Genomic DNA, 6,651 nt, shown 5'->3' with positions numbered 1-6,651 from the left:
AAAGGTTGTTATCCCCACAGATTTGAGTCATCTTTACACAAGCACATACTTAATTAAAGCCACTACTCACTAGTTCACAAGTAATCAATTAAAACAATGCTTTGAATGTAGTAACATGCCTTAGAGAATTCCCTCAATTCCTTACAAGATATACACTCTATTTTCACTCAGATTTTCTAACTACACACCCTACACTAGTCATATGTGAGAAGATTGATGTAGATATGAAAACGAATGCTCACATATATGTATCACAAAGAACGCAATTTCTAGAGTTAAGAAGCATGTTTAGATATGATCTCATGAATGGAATGCTACTACTTAGATGCGAGAACCAGTGACACCATATGCTCATACCAAATTCAAACTCCACAAATTGAAACACATAACACTCAAGATAGAAGTTAAGGGTTGTAATGGGGCTTCAGGTGTTGGTTAACAAGGAAAGGATAAGGAAAACAAACGTTCTTCAAGCGATAGTAAGCAAAGCAATGAAATTGAGACTTAGAATTCACTTAGATTGCAGAAATTAACTTTAACACACAAGGGGAAGACTTAAACAACTCCTTAGGGTCAAATTCATTGTTTTGGACCCTTACTTCAACAAACAATACTTTGGAAGTCTTTGTCTCAACTTTTCCACTCTTTTTTCATACTTCTCATATTTTTTTTCTTCATTTTTTTCTTTTTCCACGAATTTTTTTTTTTTTTCTCTTTTTTTTTTCTTTGCCGTGCCTATGGCACACAATATCACAAAAGAAATACTTCCCCCCGCACTTGTTTTCTGCCAACATAAATCAAAAGGAATTCAATTTGAATCATGCTTTACTATGCTTTAAGAACAAGGTATGGATGGTCCTAATCTAGGCTAGGTGAGGAAAACATGGGTTAACAAAGAACGAAGGCTAACAAGGCTCAATGGGGTTAAAAACCTACAAATCACAATGACATAGGGCACACGGTTTTTTTGGCTAAGGTGGTGGTCACTACACAACTTCATCTTGAATGTGTGTTATGCACATCAATAACATGCTTTGAATGAAATGGGCATGAGTTCTAGCATTTGGAACTAAATGATGAAACGCCTTCTAAGTAGCAACCAAGCAAAGAATAATGAGATCATGCAACGACTTTAGAAAACAAAGAATGCACATATTTTAACTCACCAAATAAACGTTTAGGCTCAAGTCTCACAAGGTTGTAGCGTTAGTTTGAGTTCCTTCCTTCAAGCATGTTACAAAAACTGATTTTTTCTTTTATGATTGCATGTGAATTCATAAGTTATAACCACAACTAAGCATACACAAAGAGTAAATCAAACTTTCATCCATGTTAATCACTCTCTTTAACAGCCATGTAATTACAAACCGAATCCTCATCATTGTGTTGGAAGGTACCCTAAGACACAAACAAACACACAAAAACACACCAAAACTGCTCAAAATTACTTAAAAACAGCAAGGAACAAGTCTCCAAGTTAAGGGTGATAAAATCCCACGAATTTGCATCTAAAATACTTAGTTACCCCCCCACACTTAAATCAAACATTGTCCTCAATGTTTCAAGCATAAAATCACACTAAACAAAAAGAAACACACAAACAGCAACTAAAACAACTAAATAGGCAGATTCGAAATAAATAACAAAGTGAAGAGTTTAGGAACGCAAATATGGAATTGGAGTGATTCCTTGGTCTTCCTTTGTTGAATTGCATGGGTTGCCTCCCAAGTAGCGCTTTCTTTAACGTCGTGAAGCCGGACGAAGAACACAATCATGCCCCATTGGAGCCCACAGCACTCTCATACATTGCATCTTTGAACGGTAATGGATAGTGATGTTTGTTGATGGGTGCGTTGTGTTGCCTAAGGTTCATGTACATGCGCCCACCATCGGGGATTTGCTTGGGTACCTGCACCATAGAAGGGAACCACCTCTTAATTTTAATGGGAATTGGATTTGGACTAGGTGCCTTACCTTGGTGTTGTGATGAAGTGGCAGCAACATGAACTGTTTTCCTCATGGTATTCTCGGCCACATTGGGTATCTTAAGGGCAGTGGCCGTGGGGTCCTCATGCTCCACTCCAATTCCCTCATCTTGCATGGTTCTTGAAGCAACCTTTGTGTTAGGGGCTGAATGATCCGTCCCTATCTTTTCTATTGTATCAATAACACAACAAGAACGAACAACGTTAGGAGTCTCAATGGATTCAGGAATTTTAAAAAAAATCATATCACCACCAAATGCCATAGTTACTTCTCCTTTGGCTACATCAATCTTGGTTTGAGCCGTTTTCATGAAAGGCCGTCCAAGGAGAATGGGCAATGAAGGAGCATGGTCCGATTCATCCATTTCGAGGACATAGAAATCCGCCGGGAAGACTAAATGATTAACCTGTACAAGAACATTTTCCAAAACTCCCTTTGGATAGGCGTTAGATCTATCAGCCAATTGTATTATTACACCATCATGTTTAAGTGCTCCTAGATTCATAGATGCATAAACAGAATATGGCATAACATTAATAGATGCTCCTAAATCTAGCATGGCAGATTTGAAACGGGTATTACCAATGACACACGGGATTGTAAAACTCCCCGGATCTTTGCATTTGGGGGGTAGTTTGCGTTGCAAGATGGCGGAGACGTTCTCGCTAACATGTACCACTTCTTTATCCCGGACACGTTTCTTGGTTGTACAAAGCTTCTTCAAACACTTGGCGTACTTCGGGATTTGCTTGATTGCATCCAAGAGAGGTATGTTAACTTGAACCTTCCTAAATGTTTCTAGAACATCTTTTTCCTCCTCTTCATTCTTGAATTGCAAAAATCTGCTAGGAAAGGGCACATTGGGTGGAATAAGGTTAGAATTAACCAAACTTGGACTCATCTTACCTAGGGTGGACGGATTGGATGGCTTAGGGGCCATGGGTGCTTGCGGCAAAGGTGGTGCTACCTTTGCCGTGAGTGGACTTGGTGTCTCCTCTTCAGATTTCAACGTTTCATCCTCTTTGGGACCTGATTTTGGTGGTGTAGGGCCTGCCCCAACTTCTTTTCCACTCCTTAGCATGATTGCATTTGCGGTTTCAAAGCCTCCTTTTGGATTCGCAATGGTTGAACTAGGAAGCTTTCCTTGTTCTCTAAACTGCCCAACAAATTCCGCAATCTGCCCAATTTGTTTCTCAAGTTGATCCACCCTTTTTTCTTGGTTTTGCATAGCCTTATCTTGATCTTCCTGCCCATTAGACAACTTAGTTAGTATCTTAAGAAGTGCATCATTGTCAAGAGACGTACCTGAGGCATTTGGGCCGGATTGGGCTTGATTTTGGTTGGGTGTGTACGGCTTGGTGAAGAACCCCGGGGGTTGTTGCCTAAAGCCTCCTTGGTTTTGAGGTTGTTGGGGCTCCCTCCACTTGAAATTTGGGTGGTCTCTCCAACCGGGATTATATGTGTTTGAATATGGATCGTGCCTTGGTTGGTTTTGACCTTGAAACCCAATTGCATGGGCGCTTTCCCATCCACCATTTTCAATCAACTGTGGACATTTTTCAGAGACATGTCCTTGGATGGAACATACGCCACATACAATTGGTCCTTGCATCTTCATGCCCTCGGCCATCTGAGACACAAGAGAAGTAAGATTAGCCAATTGTGAGTGAAGATCGGAAGTTGTACTTACCTCATGTACTTGGTGCCGTGGGGGTCCTCTTTGGCCTACACCCTCGTACTGTTGAGCGTTCAACGCTCTATTCGCAATCAAGACCTTGGCAGCCATGGGTGTTTTGTCCACCAATGCTCCCCCCGCCGAAGCATCAAGCATTTGACGTTCTAGAGGTAGGAGACCCTCGTAGAAGTATTGCAAAAGCAACTCCTCCTTCATCTGATGCTGTGGACAAGAAGCAACAAGTGATTTAAATCGTTCATAATATGTAGGAAAAAACTCACCTTCTTCTTGCTGAATTCCGCTTATCTTTTTGCGTAGGAGGATGATGCGAGAAGTTGGAAAGAACTTCTCCAAGAACGCTCTCTTCATACTCTCCCAAGAAGTGATAGTGCCGGGAGCTAACTCGTATAACCAATCCTTGGCTTTATCCATCAAAGAGAATGGAAAAGCCTTCATCTTCAAGATACTTCCGTCAACATTGATGGGAGTCATACTAGAGCAAACTACTTCAAATTCTTTCAAATGTTTGTTAGGATCTTCCATGGACAAGCCATGGTATTTAGGAATATGATGAAGCAAACTTGACTTTAATTCAAACTCGTCTGTCTTACCTTGGGCAGCCATGGGGTATTGAATGCACAAGGGTGCGGCATTATCCAAACCCGAGGCGGAAAGCTCCTTGAGTGTACGATTGTCCATGGCCATGCCTTGGACTTCTTCAAATATCCCTGCCGTGGCTTCCTCCTCCTCTTCTTGTACGTTTTCTTCAAGGTTAGATTCGGAATTTGGTGGATGGTGTTCTTGCTGGTTTCTAACTCTTCTCAACTTCCTCTCAAAATCGTCGTCAAAATCCAAGATGTTCGCACGAATCGTTTGAGAGCTTCTAGTCATACATTAGTACCTAAGAAACAAGAAACAAAATTAGGTCAGAAACTTACACAAAGTCAGAAACAAAGTGAAATAAAAGAAACAAAAACAATCTAAGGGATTAGCAAAATTGCTAATCCCCGGCAACGGCGCCAAAAATTTGATGCGAAATAGATAAGCACACAAATTAAACCCTCTTTTTGTCAAATTGTAGTAAAGATGTAAGTAGGGATCGTTCTAGACCGGGGATTATGAGGGATTGCTAAACACTTGGAAACTGACTTAAAAACTCAAAAACAAAGTTTAAAACACTAAACTAGACTCAAAGAATGCAAAACTAAAGTTTAAAACACTTAAACAACCCTAGAACTCAAAACAGCAACTAGAAGACTCAAAACTGCCTAAAAACCACTTTCTGGGCAGTTTTGAGCACCTACACTAATTTGGACGAAATTGGATGAAAACTTGAATCAAAACACTTAGAAACACAAATCAAAACACTTTCTAACTAATCTAAGACTCTAAAATAAGGGGGGTTTGTTTTGGACGAAAATTTAACACAAAAACAGAAACTTTAACTAAAACAGATTGCAAAAACGATTTTGGTGAAATAGATGGTTAAAAGGCTAGTTAGGAGGTTCTTCTCCACACATGTCACACTTGCAAACAAAACGATTTTCAGTTGTTCTTCCAATGAATTATGAATACTCAACGCCCCAAATTAACCGTGAATTGCACGAATTAACCCTCAGTTTTTCCACAAGTTATTAAGTTGGATGATTGCATACAACAACCCAAAACATTCCCTACAAGTTCCCTACATGAATTGCATAATAGAGAAACAAGCAAGAATCATTACGTTCTATGAAAAACATAAGCATTGACGAAGCATTCGTTACTATGAATTGCATGAAACTTATGCTAAGAATTCATTCAACGCGATCGTTTTCAAGCGATCTTCACTACTTGTGATTATAAGATTGTAACTATTAGGTGAAACTCCCTCATAATCTAGCATCATATTCATGCATGAAAACTAAGCGTGCACTCTCAATCAACATACACAAATAAGTTATCAATCAAATAGATGAACGAATTGAATCCACAACTTATGAAATAACAACTGAATATAATCAAATCATATTGCAAGCATGTACATGGTTTCGAATTACCCCCCAACTAAGGGGGTTTAGTTCCTCATACTCACAACACAAAGTTTATTAAATTGAAACATCGAAGACATAAGAAAGATTACACCTAAAACGCCCAAGAATTCCACTTTGAATTTCTGCACGTCAAGCTCCTCTTCTTCTTCTCCTTGCTGCGGCAGAGATGGTTAAAGGGATTTTTGGATGTGGTTTTGGTTTAGGAATGGATTTAGGATGATATGGTGGTGCGGCAAGGGGTATGGATGGTGTATGGATGTGTATAATGGTGGCTGGAGTAAAGGAAGGTTGCGGCAAGGGGGATTAGGGTGATGGTGGCTGCGGCAAAGTGGGGAAAAAGGGTTAGATGATTTTCTGATTTGTGGAGAGGGAGATGATCTTCGGCCAAAGGAGTAAAACACATATATATAGGGACCTAAAACCCTAATGAAATCAGATTGAAACAATGGGCTAGGGTTTAGGTGCGGCACTTAAGTGGACTAGGGTTAAGGTTTGTAAAATAGGGCTTCTAGGATGGAAAGGTGCGGCATGGGCTTAGGAGAGATGGATTGGGGTTTAACATGGCAGAAATTAAATGATTAGGCCCTAGGATGCGGCATGGGCTTAGGGTCCACAAGGAATTAGGGTTTAAGTCATCTAAAAGCCCAAAGCCAAGAATAGAAACTCACGAAAATGGAAACCTCCAAGAATAGAAACTTCCAACTTTTAGAAACTTTGGTTGCCAATTCCGATTTAGGAAAGATCAACCTAAAATGGAAACTTTTAGGCTTAGCTTTCCTACTTCAAGTAGGAAACCTCAAATCTTCAACTCTTCAATTTCATCCCAACCTTGTGTTCCAAGCATGTCCTTTTCAATCCAAGCTCACTTTTTGCTCCAAAAGCTCCAAATTGCATCATTTCATGTAATATGTCCTTTAAACCTGAAAACACATGAAAGTAGCTTAAAAGACTACTTTA

This window comes from Malus domestica, chromosome 17 (assembly GCF_042453785.1).
Source record: "Malus domestica chromosome 17, GDT2T_hap1".
NCBI classification, from domain to species: domain Eukaryota; kingdom Viridiplantae; phylum Streptophyta; class Magnoliopsida; order Rosales; family Rosaceae; genus Malus; species Malus domestica.
Note: the sequence above shows the minus strand (reverse complement) of the source record.